This window comes from Elgaria multicarinata, chromosome 22 (assembly GCF_023053635.1).
Source record: "Elgaria multicarinata webbii isolate HBS135686 ecotype San Diego chromosome 22, rElgMul1.1.pri, whole genome shotgun sequence".
NCBI lineage: Eukaryota > Metazoa > Chordata > Lepidosauria > Squamata > Anguidae > Elgaria > Elgaria multicarinata.
The window spans coordinates 172,501-190,000 of NC_086192.1; the positions used below are offsets into that span (position 1 = coordinate 172,501).

The 17,500-nt window shown below is 46.6% G+C and overlaps 4 pseudogenes; all 4 read left to right on the forward strand.

Moving 5' to 3' along the window:
• The first annotated feature begins 1,470 nt into the window (after positions 1–1,470).
• On the forward strand, positions 1,471–1,538 carry LOC134412829 (U6 spliceosomal RNA; annotated as a pseudogene).
• A 7,527-nt stretch (positions 1,539–9,065) lies between these two features.
• On the forward strand, positions 9,066–9,133 carry LOC134412831 (U6 spliceosomal RNA; annotated as a pseudogene).
• Positions 9,134–9,573: 440 nt separating this feature from the next.
• Positions 9,574–9,667, forward strand: LOC134412853 (U6 spliceosomal RNA; annotated as a pseudogene).
• Positions 9,668–15,679: 6,012 nt separating this feature from the next.
• Positions 15,680–15,773, forward strand: LOC134412854 (U6 spliceosomal RNA; annotated as a pseudogene).
• The last annotated feature ends 1,727 nt before the right edge of the window (positions 15,774–17,500 follow it).

The window sequence follows — 17,500 nt, forward strand, 5'->3', positions numbered from 1 at the left end:
GTTCCCGGTTAGGGTTAGGGTTAGGGTTAGGGTTAGGGTTAGGTTCCGGGTTAGGGTTAGGTTCCTGGTTAGAGTTAGGTTCCGGGTTAGGGTTAGGGTTAGGGTTAGGGTTAGGAGTTCAGGTTCGGGTTCGGGTTCGGGTTCGGGTTAGGGTTAGGGTTAGGGGTAGGGGTAGGGGTAGGGTCGGTTTAGGGTTAAGGTTAGGGTTAAGGTTAAGGTAAGGGTTAGGGTTAGGGTTAAGTTTAAGGTCAGGGTCAGGGTTAGGGTTAGGGTTAGGGTTAGGGTTAGGGTTAGGGTTAGCGTTAGGGTTAGGGTTAGGGTTAGAGTTAGAGTTAGGGTTAGGGATAGGGTTAGGGTTAGGGGTAGGGGTAGGGGTAGGGTCGGGTTAGGGTTAAGGTTAGGGTTAAGGTTAAGGTAAGGGTTAGGGTTAGGGTTAAGTTTAAGGTCAGGGTCAGGGTTAGGGTTAGGGTTAGGGTTAGGGTTAGGGTTAGCGTTAGGGTTAGGGTTAGGGTTAGAGTTAGGGTTAGGGATAGGGTTAGGGTTAGGGTTAGGTTCCGAGTTAGGTTTAGGTTCCGGGTTAGGGTTAGGTTCCGGGTTAGGGTTAGGGTTAGGGTTAGGGTTCTATATTTGCCCCAACTTGTCATGTGCATCTGGTGAGTTTGGTTCACTTACCTAATTAGGAAGTTGCCATTACGACCCAATTTGCGCAATCCAATTTTTTGTCCAGAACGGGTATCTGAACGTCGTTTTGGTGCAACTTATGGAGCTTTCTATATTTGCCTAACCCTAAACCCCTTAGGTTCCGGGTTAGGGTTAGGCTCCGGGTTAGGGTTAAGGTTAGGTTCCGAATTAGGGTTAGGTTCCGGTTTAGGGTTATGTTCCGGGTTAGGGTTAGGTTCTGGGTTAGCGTTATGATTAGGGTTAGGTTCCGGGTTAGGTTTAGGTTCCGGGTTAGGGTTAGGTTCCGGGTTAGGGATACTTTCCGGGTTAGGGTTAGGTTCCGGGTTAGGGCTAGGGTTAGGGTTAGGTTCCGAGTTAGCTTCCGGGTTAGGTTCTGGGTTAGGTTCTGGGTTAGGGTTAGGTTCCGGGTTAGGGTTAGGGTTAAGGTTAGGTTCCGGGTTAGGTTCCGGGTTAGGTTCCGGGTTAGGTTCCGGGTTAGGGTTAGTTTCCGGGTTAGGGTTAGGTTCCGGGTTAGGCTTAGGGTTAGGGTTAGGGTTAGAGTTAGGGTTAGGTTCCGGTGAAGGGTTAGGTTCCGGGTTAGGGTTAGGGTTAGGGTTAGGGTTAGGGTTAGGGTTAGGGGTTAGGGTTAGGGTCAGGGTTCGGGTTCGGGTTCGGGTTCGGGTTCGGGTTCGGGTTAGGGTTAGGGTTAGGGTTAAGGTTAGGGTTAAGGTTAAAGTAAGGTTTAGGGTTAGGCTTAAGGTTAGGGTTAGGGTTAGGGTTAGGGTTAGGGTTAGGGTTTGGGTTAGGGTTGTGCTCGCTTCGGCAGCACATATATTAAATTGGAACGATACATAGAAGATTAGCATGGCCCCTGCACACCTGGTGAGTTTGGTTCACTTACCTCATTGGGAAGCTGCCGTTAAAGCCCGTTTTGCTCAATATGAGTCTTTGCCGGAATAGGAATCTGAACGTCATTTCGGGGAAACTTATGGAGCTTTCTATATTTGCCCCACCTTGTAATGTGCATCTGGTGAGTTTGGTTCACTTACCAAATGGGAAGTTGCCATTATGGCCCAATTTGTGCAATACGAGTTTTTGCCCAGAATGGGTATCTGAACGTGGTTTTGCTGCGACTTTTGGAGCTTTCTATATTTGTCCTACCTTGTCATGTGCATCTGGTGAGTTTGGTTCACTTTCCTCATTGGGAAGGTGCCGTTACGGCCCATTTTCGCAATACACGTTTTCTGCCGGAAAGCGTATCTGAACGTGGTTTGGGGACACCTTTTGGAGCTTTCTATATTTGTCCCAACTTGTCATGTGCATCTGGTGAGTTTGGTTCACTTTCCTCATTGGGAAGCTTCTTTTACGGCCCAATTTGCGCAATATGCGTTTTTGCCCAGAACGGGTATCTGAACGTGGTTTTGGGGCAACTTTTGGAGCTTTCTATATTTGCCCCACCTTGTCATGTGCATCTGGTGAGTTTGGTTCACTTACCTCATTTGGAAGTTGCCGTTACAGCCCAATTTGCACAATGCGCGTTTTTGCCCAGAACGGGTATCTGAACGTGGTTTTGGGGCAATTTTTGGAGCTTTCTATATTTGTCCTACCTTGACATGTGCATTTGGTGAGTTTGGTTCACTTTCCTCATTGGGAAGCTGCCTTTACGGCCCAATTTGCGCAATATGCGTTTTTGCCCTGAACGGGTATCTGAACGTGGTTTTGGGGGAACTTTTGGAGCTGTCTATATTTTCCCAACTTGTCATGTGCATCTGGATAGTTTGGTTCGCTTACCTTATTGGGAAGTGCCTTTACGGCCCATTTTGCGCAATACGAGTTTTTGGCAGAATGGGTGTCTGAACGTCGTTTCTGGGCAACTTATGGAGCTTTCTATATTTGCCCCACCTTGTCATGTGCATCTGGTGAGTTTTGTTCACTTACCTAATTGGGAAGATGCCGTTACGGCCCAATTTGCGCAATACGCGTTTTTGCCCAGAACGGGTAACTGAACATGGTTTTCGGGTAACTTTTGTAGCTTTCTATATATGTCCCACCTTGTCTTCTTCATCTAGTGAGTTTGGTTAACTTACCTCATTGGGAAGGTGCCGTTACGGCCCATTTTGCGCAATACGCGTTTTTGCCAGTAACGGGTAAATGAACGTAGTTAGGGTTAGGGTTAGGGTTAGGGTTAGGTTCCGGGTAAGGTTCCGGGTTAGGTTCCGGGTTAGGTTTAGGTTCAGGGTTAGGTTTAGGTTCCGGGTTAGAGTTAGGTTCCGGGTTAGGGCTAGGGTTAGGTTCCGGGTTATTGTTAGGGTTAGGGTTAGGGTTAGGGTTAGGGTTAGGGTTAAGGTAAGGGTTAGGGTTAGGGTTAGGGTTAGGGTTAGGGTTAGGGTTAGGGTTAGGGTTAGGGTTAGGGTTAGGTTCCGGGTTAGGGTTAGGGTTAGGGTTAGGGTTAGGGTTAGGGTTAGGATAAAGGTTAGGGTTAGGGTTAGGGTTAGGGTTAAGGTTAGGGTTACGGTAAGGGTTAGGGTTAGGGTTAGGGTTAGGGTTAGGGTTAAGGTAAGGGTTAGGCTTAGGGTTAGGGTTAAGGTTAGGGTTAGGGTTAGGGTTAGGGTTAAGGTTAGGGTTAGGGTTAGGGTTAGGGTTAGGGTTAGGGTTAGGGTTAGGGTTAGGGTTAGGGTTAGGGTTAGGGTTAGGGTTAGGGTTAGGGTGAGGGTAGTGCTCGCTTTGGCAGCACATATACTAAAATTGGAACGATCCTGTTTACATGGCCCCTGCGCATCTGTTTTGCGCAATACGAGTTTTTCTCGGAATGGGTATCTGAACGTCGTTTCGGGGCAACTTATGGAGCTTTATATAATTGCCCCACCTTGTAATGTGCATCTGGTGAGTTTGGTTCACTTACTTCATTGGGAAGTTGCCGTTACGGCCCAATTTGCGCAGTACGCGTTTTTGCCCAGAACGGGTATCTGAACGTGGTTTCGGGGAAACTTTTGGAGCTTTCTATATTTGCCCCACCTAGTTATGTGCATATGGTGAGTTTGGTTCACTTCTCATATTGGGAAGGTGCCGTTAAGGCCCAATTGCGCAATCCGCGTTTTCTGCAGGAACGGTTACCAGAATGTGGCTTTGGGGGGAACTTTTGGAGCTTTCTATATTTGTCCCACCTTGTCATGTGCATCTGGTGAGTTTGGTTCACTTTCCTAATTGGGAAGTTTCTTTTACGGACCAATTTGCACAATATGCGTTTTTGCCCAGAACGTGTATCTGAACGTAGTTTTGGTGGAACTTTTGAAGCTGTCTATATTTGTCCCAACTTGTCATGTGCATTTGGATAGTTTGATTCACTTACCTCATTGGGAAGCTGCCATTACGGCCCGTTTTGCACAATACGAGTTTTTGCCGGAATGGGTGTCTGAACATCGTTTCTGGGCAACTTATGGAGCTTTCTATATTTGCACCACCTTGTCATGTGCATCTGGTGAGTTTGGTTCACTTACCTCATTGGGAAGTTGCCGTTACGGCCCAATTTGCACAATACGAGTTTTTGCCCAGAACGCGTATCTGAACGTGGTTATGGGGCAACTTTTGGAGCTTTCTATATTTGTCCTACCTTGTCATGTGCATTTGTTGAGTTTGGATTACTTAACTCATTGGGAATTTGCCTTTACGGCCCAATTTGCACAATACACGTTTTTGCCCAGCACAGGTATCTGAACTTGGTTTTGGGGTAACTTTTGGAGCTTTCTATATTTGCCCCACCTAGTTATGTGCATATGGTGAGTTTTGTTCACTTCCCTTATTGGGAAGGTGCCGTTACGGCTCATTTTGCGCAATACGCGTTTTTAATAGGAACGGGTAACTGAACATGGTTTTGGGGCAACTTTTGGAGCTTTCTATATTTGTCCTACCTTGTCATGTGCATCTGGTGAGTTTGGTTCACTTACCTCATTGGGAAGGTGCCGTTACGACCCATTTTCGCAATACACGTTTTCTGCCGGAAAGGGTATTTGAACGTGGTTTGGGGGCAACTTTTAGAGCTTTCTGAATTTGTCCCAACTTGTCATGTGCATCTGGTGAGTTTGGTTCACTTACCTCATTGGGAAGTTTCTTTTACGGACCAATTTGCGCAATATGCGTTTTTGCCCAGAACTGGTATCTGAACGTGGTTTTGGGGGAACTTTTGGAGCTTTCTATATTTGCCCCACCTAGTTATGTGCATATGGTGAGTTTTGTTCACTTCCCTTATTGGGAAGGTGCCGTTACGGCTCATTTTGCGCAATACGCGTTTTTGATAGGAACGGGTAACTGAACATGGTTTTGGGGCAACTTTTGGAGCTTTCTATATTTGTCCTACCTTGTCATGTGCATCTGGGGAGTTTGGTTCACTTACCTCATTGGGAAGGTGCCGTTACGGCCCATTTTCGCAATACACGTTTTCTGCCGGAAAGGGTATCTGAACGTGGTTTGGGGGCAACTTTTAGAGCTTTCTGAATTTGTCCAAACTTGTCATGTGCATCTGGTGAGTTTGGTTCACTTACCTCATTGGGAAGTTTCTTTTATGGACCAATTTGCGCAATATGCGTTTTTGCCCAGAACGGGTATCTGAACGTGGTTTTGGGGGAACTTTTGGAGCTGTCTATATTTGTCCCAACTTGTCATGTGCATCTGGATAGTTTGGTTCACTTACCTCATTGGGAAGCTGCCGTTACGGCCCGTTTTGCACAATACGAGTTTTTCCCGGAATGGGTGTCTGAACATCGTTTCTGGGCAACTTATGGAGCTTTCTATATTTGCACCACCTTGTCATGTGCATCTGGTGAGTTTGGTTCACTTACCTCATTGGGAAGGTGCCGTTATGGCCCAATTTGCACAATACAAGATTTTGCCCAGAACTCGTATCTGAACGTGGTTATGGGGCAACTTTTGGAGCTTTCTATATTTGTCCTACCTTGTCATGTGCATTTGGTGAGTTTGGATTACTTAACTCATTGGGAAGTTGCCGTTACGGCCCAATTTGCGCAATACGCGTTTTTGCCCAGCACGGGTATCTGAACTTGGTTTTGGGGTAACTTTTGGAGCTTTCTATATTTGCCCCACCTAGTTATGTGCATATGGTGAGTTTTGTTCACTTCCCTTATTGGGAAGGTGCCGTTACGGCTCATTTTGCGCAATACGCGTTTTTGATAGGAACGGTTAACTGAACATGGTTTTGGGGCAACTTTTGGAGCTTTCTATATTTGTCCTACCTTGTCATGTGCATCTGGTGAGTTTGGTTCACTTACCTCACTGGGAAGCTGCCGTTACGGCTCATTTTGCGCAATACACTTTTTTGACCGGAACGGGTATCTGAACGTGGTTTTGGGGCAACTTTTGGAGCTTTCTATATTTGTCCCACATTGTCATGTGCATCTGGTGAGTTTGGTTCACTTACCTCATTGGGAAGCTGCCGTTACGGCCCGTATTGCGCAAAATGAGTTTTTGCCGGAATGGGTATCTGAACGTCGTTTCGGTGCAACTTATGGAGCTTTCTATATATGCCTAACCCTAACCCGGTTAGGTTCCGGGTTAGGGTTAGGTTCCGGGTAAGGGTGAGGGTTAGTTTCCGGATTAGGGTTAGGTTCCGGTTTCGGGTTAGTTTTAGGGTTAGGTTCCGGGTTAGCTTTAGTTTCCAGGATAGGGTTAGAGTTAGGTTCCGGGTTAGGGTTAGGATTAGGTTCCGGGTTGGGGTTAGGTTCCGGGTTAGGGTTAGGATTAGGTTCCGGCTTAGGGTTAGGGTTAGGGTTAGGTTCCGGGTTCGGTTCCGGGTTAGGTTCCGGGTTAGGGTTAGGGTTAGGGTTAGCTTCCGGGTTAGGTTCCGGGTTAGGGTTAGGTCCCCGGTTAGGGTTAGGGTTAGGGTTAGGGTTAGGGTTAGGGTTAGGGTTAGGGTTAGGTTCCAGGTTAGGGTTAGGTTCCTGGTTAGAGTTAGGTTCCGGGTTCGGGTTAGGGTTAGGGTTAGGGTTAGGAGTTCAGGTTCGGGTTCGGGTTCGGGTTCGGGTTAGGGGTAGGGGTAGGGGTAGGGGTAGGGTACGGTTAGGGTTAAGGTTAGGGTTAAGGTTAAGGTAAGGGTTAGGGTTAGGGTTAAGTTTAAGGTCAGGGTCAGGGTTAGGGTTAGGGTTAGGGTTAGGGTTAGGGTTAGGGTTAGGGTTAGGGTTAGCGTTAGGGTTAGGGTTAGGGTTAGAGTTAGGGTTAGGGTTAGGATTAGGGTTAGGGTTAGGTTCCGAGTTAGGTTTATGTTCCGGGTTAGGGTTAGGTTCCGGGTTAGGGTTAGGGTTAGGGTTAGGGTTAGGGTTCTATATTTGCCCCAACTTGTCATGTGCATCTGGTGAGTTTGGTTCACTTACCTCATTGGGAAGTTTCTTTTACGGACCAATTTGCGCAATATGCGTTTTTGCCCAGAACTGGTATCTGAACGTGGTTTTGGGGGAACTTTTGGAGCTTTCTATATTTGCCCCACCTAGTTATGTGCATATGGTGAGTTTTGTTCACTTACCTCATTGGGAAGGTGCCGTTACGGCCCATTTTCGCAATACACGTTTTCTGCCGGAAACGGTATCTGAACGTGGTTTGGGGGCAACTTTTAGAGCTTTCTGAATTTGTCCCAACTTGTCATGTGCATCTGGTGAGTTTGGTTCACTTACCTCATTGGGAAGTTTCTTTTACGGACCAATTTGCGCAATATGCGTTTTTGCCCAGAACGGGTATCTGAACGTGGTTTTGGGGGAACTTTTGGAGCTGTCTATATTTGTCCCAACTTGTCATGTGCATCTGGATAGTTTGGTTCACTTACCTCATTGGGAAGCTGCCGTTACGGCCCGTTTTGCACAATACGAGTTTTTCCCGGAATGGGTGTCTGAACCTCGTTTCTGGGCAACTTATGGAGCTTTCTATATTTGCACCACCTTGTCATGTGCATCTGGTGAGTTTGGTTCACTTACCTCATTGGGAAGGTGCCGTTACGGCCCAATTTGCACAATACAAGATTTTGCCCAGAACGCGTATCTGAACGTGGTTATGGGGCAACTTTTGCAGCTTTCTATATTTGTCCTACCTTGTCATGTGCATTTGGTGAGTTTGGATTACTTAACTCATTGGGAAGTTGCCGTTACGGCTCATTTTGCGCAATACACTTTTTTTACCGGAACGGGTATCTGAACATGGTTTTGGGGCAACTTTTGGAGCTTTCTATATTTGTCCCACATTGTTATGTGCATCTGGTGAGTTTGGTTCACTTTCCTCATTGGGAAGTTACCGTTACGGCCCAATTTGCGCAATACGCGTTTTTGCCGAGAACGGGTATCTGAACGTGGTTTGGGGGCAACTTTTGGAGCTTTCTATATTTGTCCTACCTTGTCATGTGCATTTGTTGAGTTTGGTTCACTTACCTCATTGGGAAGTTGCCGTTACGGCCCAATTTGCGCAATACGCATTTTTGCCCAGCACGGGTATCTGAACGTGGTTTTGGGGTAACTTTTGTTGCTTTCTATATATGTCCCACCTTATCTCGTGCATCTCGGGTTAGGTTCCGGGTTAGGGTTAGGTTCCCGGTTAGGGTTAGGGTTAGGGTTAGGGTTAGGGTTAGGGTTAGGGTTAGGGTTAGGGTTAGGGTTAGGTTCCGGGTTAAGGTTAGGTTCCTGGTTAGAGTTAGGTTCCAGGTTAGGGTTAGGGTTAGGGTTAGGAGTTCAGGTTCGGGTTCGGGTTCGGGTTCGGGTTAGGGTTAGGGTTAGGGATAGGGGTAGGGTTAGGGTTAATGTTAGGGTTAAGGTTAGGGTTAGGGTTAGGGTTAGGGTTAGGGTTAGGGTTAGGGTTAGCGTTAGGGTTAGGGTTAGGGTTAGGGTTAGGGTTACGGTTAGGGTTAGGTTCCGAGTTAGGTTTAGGTTCCGGGTTAGGGTTAGGTTCCGGGTTAGGGTTAGGGTTAGGGTTAGGGTTAGGGTTAGGGTTAGGGTTAGGGTTGTGCTCGCTTCGGCAGGGTTAGGGTTAGGGTTAGGGTTAGGGTTAGGGTTAGGGTTAGGGTTAGGGTTAGGGTTAGGGTTAGGGTTAGGGTTAGGGTTAGGGTTAGGGTTAGGGTTAGGGTTAGGGTTAGGGTTAGGGTTAGGGTTAGGGTTAGGGTTTGGGTTTGGGTTAGGGTTCGGGTTAGGGTTAGGGTTAGGGTTAGGGTTAGGGTTAGGGTTAGGGTTAGGGTTAGGGTTAGGGTTAGGGTTAGGGTTAGGGTTAGGGTTAGCGTTAGGGTTAGGGTTAGGGTTAGGGTTACGGTTAGGGTTAGGGTTACGGTTAGGGTTAGGTTCCGAGTTAGGTTTAGGTTCCGGGTTAGGGTTAGGTTCCGGGTTAGGGTTAGGGTTAGGGTTAGGGTTAGGGTTAGGGTTAGGGTTGTGCTCGCTTCGGCAGCACATATATTAAATTGGAACGATACATAGAAGATTAGCATGGCCCCTGCACATCTGGTGAGTTTGGTTCACTTACCTCATTGGGAAGCTGCCGTTAAAGCCCGTTTTGCTCAATACGAGTCTTTGCCGGAATGGGAATCTGAACGTCCTTTCGGGGAAACTTATGGAGCTTTCTATATTTGCCCCACCTTGTCATGTGCATCTGGTGAGTTTGGTTCACTTACCTAATGGGAAGTTGCCATTACGGCCCAATTTGTGCAATACGAGTTTTTGCCCAGAATGGGTATCTGAACGTGGTTTTGCTGCGACTTTTGGAGCTTTCTATATTTGTCCTCCCTTGTCATGTGCATCTGGTGAGTTTGGTTCACTTTCCTCATTGGGAAGCTGCTTTTAAGGCCCAATTTGCGCAATATGCGTTTTTGCCCTGAACGGGTATCTGAACGTGGTTTTGGGGGTTAGGGTTAGGGTTAGGGTTAGGGTTAGGGTGAGGGTAGTGCTCGCTTTGGCAGCACATATACTAAAATTGGAACGATACAGAGAAGATTAGCATGGCCCCTGCGCATCTGTTTTGCGCAATACGAGTTTTTCTCGGAATGGGTATCTGAACGTCGTTTCGGGGCAACTTATGGAGCTTTATATATTTGCCCCAACTTGTAATGTGCATCTGGTGAGTTTGGTTCACTTACCTCATTGGGAAGTTGCCGTTACGGCCCAATTTGCGCAGTACGCGTTTTTGCTCAGAACGGGTATCTGAACGTGGTTTCGAGGAAACTTTTGGAGCTTTCTATATTTGCCCCACCTAGTTATGTGCATATGGTGAGTTTGGTTCACTTCTCTTATTGGTAGGGTGCCGTTAAGGCCCAATTGCGCAATTCGCGTTTTTGCCAGGAACGGGTATCTGAACGTGGTTTTGGTCCAACTTTTGGAGCTTTCTATATTTGTCCCACCTTGTCATGTGCATCTGGTGAGTTTGGTTCACTTTCCCAATTTGGAAGTTTCTTTTACGGACCAATTTGCGCAATATGCGTTTTTGCCCAGAACGGGTATCTGAACGTGGTTTTGTTGGAACTTTTGAAGCTGTCTATATTTGTCCCAACTTGTCATGTGCATCTGGATAGTTTGGTTCACTTACCTCATTGGGAAGCTGCCGTTACGGCCCGTTTTGCACAATACGAGTTTTTCCCGGAATGGGTGTCTGAACATCGTTTCTGGGCAACTTATGGAGCTTTCTATATTTGCACCACCTTGTCATGTGCATCTGGTGTGTTTGGTTCACTTACCTCATTGGGAAGTTGCCGTTACGGCCCAATTTGCACAATACGAGTTTTTGCCCAGAACGCGTATCTGAACGTGGTTATGGGGCAACTTTTGGAGCTTTCTATATTTGTCCTACCTTGTCATGTGCATTTGGTGAGTTTGGATTACTTAACTCATTGGGAAGTTGCCGTTACGGCTCATTTTGCGCAATACGCGTTTTTCATAGGAACGGGTAACTGAACATGGATTTGGGGCAACTTTTGGAGCTTTCTATATTTGTCCTACCTTGTCATGTGCATCTGGTGAGTTTGGTTCACTTACCTCATTGGGAAGGTGCCGTTACGGCCCGTTTTCGCAATACACGTTTTCTGCCGGAAAGGGTATCTGAACGTGGTTTGGGGGCAACTTTTTGAGCTTTCTGGATTTGTCCCAACTTGTCATGTCCATCTGGTGAGTTTGGTTCACTTACCTCATCGGGAAGTTTCTTTTACGGACCAATTTGCGCAATATGCGTTTTTGCCCAGAACAGGTATCTGAACGTGGTTTTGGGGGAACTTTTGGAGCTTTCTATATTTGCCCCACCTAGTTATGTGCATATGGTGAGTTTTGTTCACTTCCCTTATTGGGAAGGTGCTGTTACGGCTCATTTTGCGCAATACGCGTTTTTGATAGGAACAGGTAACTGAACATGGTTTTGCGGCAACTTTTGGAGCTTTCTATATTTGTCCTACCTTGTCATGTGCATCTGGTGAGTTTGGTTCACTTACTTCATTGGGAAGGTGCCGTTACGGCACATTTTCGCAATACACGTTTTCTGCCGGAAAGGGTATCTGAACGTGGTTTGGGGGCAACTTTTAGAGCTTTCTGAATTTGTCCCAACTTGTCATGTGCATCTGGTGAGTTTGATTAACTTACCTCATTGGGAAGTTTCTTTTACGGACCAATTTGCGCAATATGCGTTTTTGCCCAGAACGGGTATCTGAACGTGGTTTTGGGGGAACTTTTGGAGCTGTCTATATTTGTCCCAACTTGTCATGTGCATCTGGATAGTTTGGTTCACTTACCTCATTGGGAAGCTGCCGTTACGGCCCGGTTTGCACAATACGAGTTTTTCCCGGAATGGGTGTCTGAACATCGTTTCTGGGCAACTTATGGAGCTTTCTATATTTGCACCACCTTGTCATGTGCATCTGGTGAGTTTGGTTCACTTACCTCATTGGGAAGTTGCCGTTACGGCCCAATTTGCGCAATACGCGTTTTTGCCCAGCACGGGTATCTGAACTTGGTTTTGGGGTAACTTTTGGAGCTTTCTATATTTGCCCCACCTAGTTATGTGCATATGGTGAGTTTTGTTCACTTCCCTTATTGGGAAGGTGCCGTTACGGCTCATTTTGCGCAATACGCGTTTTTGATAGGAACGGGTAACTGAACATGGTTTTGGGGCAACTTTTGGAGCTTTCTATATTTGTCCTACCTTGACATGTGCATCTGGTGAGTTTGGTTCACTTACCTCATTGGGAAGCCGCCGTTACGGCTCATTTTGCGCAATACACTTTTTTTACCGGAACGGGTATCTGAACATGGTTTTGGGGCAACTTTTGGAGCTTTCTATATTTGTCCCACATTGTTATGTGCATCTGGTGAGTTTGGTTCACTTTCCTCATTGGGAAGTTACCGTTACGGCCCAATTTGCGCAATACGCGTTTTTGCCGAGAACGGGTATCTGAACGTGGTTTGGGGGCAACTTTTGGAGCTTTCTATATTTGTCCTACCTTGTCATGTGCATTTGTTGAGTTTGGTTCACTTACCTCATTGGGAAGTTGCCGTTACGGCCCAATTTGCGCAATACGCATTTTTGCCCAGCACGGGTATCTGAACGTGGTTTTGGGGTAACTTTTGTTGCTTTCTATATATGTCCCACCTTATCTCGTGCATCTATTGAGTTTGGTTCACTTACCTCATTGGGAAGCTGCCTTTACGGCCCATTTTGCACAATACGCGTTTTTGCCAGGAACGGGTAACTAAATGTGGTTTTGCGTAATACGCGTTTTCCGCAAAAAAGGGTATTAGAACGTGGTTTTGGTGCAACTTTTGGAGCTTTCTATATTTGTCCCAACTTGTCATGTGCATCTGGATAGTTTGGTTCACTTACCTCAATGGGAAGCTGCCGTTACGGCCCGTTTTGCGCAATACGAGTTTTTGCCGGAATGGGTGTCTGAACGTCGTTTCGGGGCAACTTATGGAGCTTTCTATATTTGCCCCACCTTGTCATGTGCATCTGGTGAGTTTGCTTCACTTACCTCATTGGGAAGTTGCCGTTACGGCCCAATTTGCGCAATACGCGTTTTTGCCCAGAACAGGTATCTGAACGTGGTTTGGGGGCAACTTTTGGAGCTTTCTATATTTGTCCTACCTTGTCATGTGCATTTGGAGAGTTTGGTTCACTTACCTCATTGGGAAGTTGCCGTTACGGCCCAATTTGCGCAATACGCTTTTTTGCACTGGACGGGTATCTGAACGTGGTTTTGGGGTAACTTTTGGTGCTTTCTATGTTTGCCCCACCTAGTTATGTGCATATGGTGAATTTTGTTCACTTCCCTTATTGGGAAGGCGCCGTTATGGCTCATTTGCGCAATACGCGTTTTTGACAGGAACGGGTAACTGAACGTGGTTCTGCGGCAACTTTTGGAGCTTTCTATATTTGTCCTACCTTGTCATGTGCATCTGGTGAGTTTGGTTCACTTACCTCATTGGGAAGCTGCCGTTACGGCCCGTTTTGCGCAATACAAGTTTTTGCCGGAATCATAGAATCATACAATCATAGAATCATAGAATAGCAGAGTTGGAAGGGGCCTACAAGGCCATCGAGTCCAACCCCCTGCTCAATGAAGGAATCCACCCTAAAGCATCCCTGACAGATGGTTGTCCAGCTGCCTCTTGAAGGCCTTTAGTGTGGGAGAGCCCACCACCTCCCTAGGTAGCTGATTCCATTGTCGGAATGGGTGTCTGAACATCGTGTCTGGGCAACTGATGGAGCTTTCTATATTTGCCCCACCTTGTCATGTCCATCTGGTGCGTTTGGTTCACTTACCTCATTGGGAAGCTGCTTTTACGGCCCAATTTGCGCAATATGCGTTTTTGCCCTGAACGTGTATCTGAACGTGGTTTTGGGGCAACATTTGGAGCTTTTTATATTTGTCCTACCTTGTCATGTGCATTTGGTTAGTTTGGTTCACTTACCTCATTGGGAAGTTGCCGTTATGGCCCAATTGGCGCAATACGCGTTTTTGCCCATCACAGGTATCTCAACGTGGTTTTGGGGTAACTTTTGGAGCTTTCTATATTTGCCCCACCTAGTAATGGGAATATGGTGAGTTTGGTTCACTTCCCTTATTAGGAAGGTGCCGTTACGGCCCATTTTCGCAATGGACGTCTTCTGCCGGAAAGGATATCTGAACGTGGTTTGGGGGCAACTTTTGGAGCTTTCTGTACTTGTCCCAACTTGTCATGTGCATCTGGTGAGTTTGGTTCACTTACCTGATTGGGAAGCTGCCGTTACGGCCCATTTTGCGCAATACACGTTTTTGACCGGAACCGGTATCTGAACGTTGTTTTGGGGTAACTTTTGGAGCTTTCTATATATATCCCACCTGGTCTTGTGCATCTATTAAGTTTGGTTCACTTACCTCATTGGGAAGCTGCCGTTAGGGCCCATTTTGCGCAATACGCGTTTTTGCCAGGAACGGGGTAACTGAACGTGGTTTTGGGGCAACTTTTGGAGCTTTCTATATTTCTCCTACCTTGTCATGTGCATCTGGTGAGTTTGGTTCACTTACCTCATTGGGAAGCTGTCGTTAAGGCCCATTTTGCGCAATACGCGTTTTCCGCAAAAAAGGGTATTAGAACGTGGTTTTGGGGCAACTTTTGGAGCTTTCTATATTTGTCCCACCTTGTCATGTGCATCTGGTGAGTTTGGTTCACTTTCCTCATTGGGAAGCTGCTTTTACGGCCCATTTTGCGCAATATGCATTTTTGCCCTGAACGGGTATCTGAACGTGGTTTTGGGGGATCTTTTGGAGCTGTCTATATTTGTCCCAACTTGTCATGTGCATCTGGATAGTTTGGTTCACTTACGTTATTGGGAAGGTGCCGTTACGGCCCGTTTTGCGCAATACGAGTTTTTGCCGGAATGGGTGTCTGAACGTCGTTTCTGGGCAACTTATGGAGCTTTCTATATTTGCCCCACCTTGTCATGTGCATCTGGATAGTTTGGTTCACTTACCTTATTGGGAAGGCGCAGTTACGGCTCATTTTGCGCAATACGCGTTTTTGCCAGGAACGGGTAACTGAACGTGGTTCTGGGGCAACTTTTGGAGCTTTCTATATTTGTCCTACCTTGTCATGTGCATCTGGTGAGTTTGGTTCACTTACCTCATTGGGAAGGTTCCGTTACGGCCCATTTTCGCAATTCACGTTTTCTGCCGGAAATGGTATCTGAGCGTGGTTTGGGGGCAACTTTGGAAGCTTTCAGTAATTGTCCCAACTTGTCATGTGCATCTGGTGAGTTTGGTTCACTTACCTCATTGGGAAGCTGCCGTTACGGCCCATTTTGTGCAATACACGTTTTTGACAGGAATGGGTATCTGAACGTGGTTTTGGGGTAACTCTTGGAGCTTTCTATAAATGTCCCACCTTGTCTTGTTCATCTATTGAGTTTGGTTCACTTACCTCATTGGGATGCTGCCGTTAAGGCCCATTTTGCGCAATATGCGTTTTTGCCCAGAACAGGTATCTGAACGTGGTTTTGGGTAACTTTTGGAGCTTTCTATGTTTGTCCCAACTTGTCATGTGCATCTGGATAGTTTGGTTCACTTACCTCATTGGGAAGCTGCCGTTATGGCCCATTTTGCGCAATACGCGTTTTTGCCAGGAACGGGTAAATGAACGTAGTTAGGGTTAGGGTTAGGGTTAGGGTTAGGTTCCGGGTTAGGTTCCGGTTTGGGGTTAGGTTCCGGGTTAGGTTCCGGGTTAGGTTCCAGGTTAGGTTCCGGGTTAGGTTTAGGTTCCGGGTTAGGTTTAGGTTCCGGGTTAGGGTTAGGTTCCGGGTTAGGGCTAGGGTTAGGTTCCGGGTTATTGTTAGGGTTAGGGTTAGGGTTAGGGTTTGGGTTAGGGTTAGGGTTAGGGTTAGGGTTAGGGTTAGGGTTAAGGTAAGGGTTAGGCTTAGGGTTAGGGTTAAGGTTAGGGTTAGGGTTAGGGTTAAGGTTAGGGTTAGGGTTAGGGTTAGGGTTAGGGTTAGGGTTAGGGTTAGGGTTAGGGTTAGGGTTAGGGTTAGGGTTAGGGTAGTGCTCGCTTTGGCAGCACATATACTAAAATTGGAACTATACAGAGAAGATTAGCATGGCCCCTGCGCATCTGTTTTGCGCAATACGAGTTTTTCTCGGAATGGGTATCTGAACGTCGTTTCGGGGCAACTTATGGAGCTTTATATATTTGCCCCACCTTTTAATGTGCATCTCGTGAGTTTGGTTCACTTACCTCATTGGGAAGTTGCCATGACGGCCCAATTTGCTCAGCATGAATTTTGCCCAGAACGGGTATCTGAAAGTGGTTTTTGGGCAACTTCTGGAGCTTTCTATATTTATCCTACCTTGTCATGTGCATTTGGTTAGTTTGGTTCATTTACCTCATTGGGAAGTTGCCGTTACGGCCCAATTGGCGCAATATGCGTTTTTGCCCATCACAGGTATCTCAACGTGGTTTTGGGGTAACTTTTGGAGCTTTCTATATTTGCCCCACCTAGTAATGGGAATATGGTGAGTTTGGTTCACTTCCCTTATTGGGAAGGTGCCGTTACGGCCCATTTTCGCAATAGACGTTTTCTGCCGGAAAGGGTATCTGAACGTGCTTTGGGGGCAACTTTTGGAGCTTTCTGTACTTGTCCCAACTTGTCATGTGCATCTGGTGAGTTTGGTTCACTTACCTGATTGGGAAGCTGCCGTTACGGCCCATTTTGCGCAATACACGTTTTTGACCGGAACAGGTATCTGAACGTTGTTTTGGGGTAACTTTTGGAGCTTTCTATATATGTTCCACCTTGTCTTGTGCATCTATTAAGTTTGGTTCACTTACCTGATTGGGAAGCTGCCGTTACGGCCCATTTTGCGCAATACACGTTTTTGACCGGAACAGGTATCTGAACGTTGTTTTGGGGTAACTTTTGGAGCTTTCTATATATGTTCCACCTTGTCTTGTGCATCTATTAAGTTTGGTTCACTTACCTCATTGGGAAGCTGCCGTTAGGGGCCATTTTGCGCAATACACGTTTTTGCCAGGAACGGGGTAACTGAACGTGGTTTTGGGGCATCTTTTGGAGCTTTCTATATTTCTCCTACCTTGTCATGTGCATCTGGTGAGTTTGGTTCACTTACCTCATTCGGAAGCTGTCGTTAAGGCCCATTTTGCGCAATACGCGTTTTCCGCAAAAAAGGGTATTAGAACATGGTTTTGGGGCAACTTTTGGAGCTTTCTATATTTGTCCCAAATTGTCATGTGCATCTGGTGCGTTTGGTTGACTTACCTCATTGGGAAGGTGCCGTTACGGCCCAATTTGCGCAATGTGCGTTTTTACCAGGAAAGGGTATCTGAACGTGGTTTTGGGGCAACTTTTGGAGCTTTCTATGTTTGTCCCACCTTGTCATCTGCATCTGGTGAGTTTGGTTCACTTTCCTCATTGGGAAGCTGCTTTTACGGCCCAAATTGCGCAATATGCATTTTTGCCCTGAAAGGGTATCTGAACGTGGTTTGGGGGCAACTTTTGGAGCTTTCTATATTTCTCCCACCTTGTCATGTGCATCTGGTTAGTTTGGTTCACTTACCTCATTGGGAAGCTGTCGTTACGGCCCATTTTGCGTAATACGCGTTTTCCGCAAAAAAGGGTATTTGAACGTGGTTTTGGGGCAACTTTTGGAGCTTTCTATATTTTTCCCAAATTGTCATGTGCATCTGGTGCGTTTGGTTCACTTACCTCATTGGGAAGGTGCCGTTACTGCCCAATTTGCGCAATATGCGTTTTTGCCAGGAAAGGGTATCTGAACATCGTTTTGGGGCAACTTTTGGAGCTTTCTATATTTGTCCCACCTTGTCATGTGCATCTGGTGAGTTTG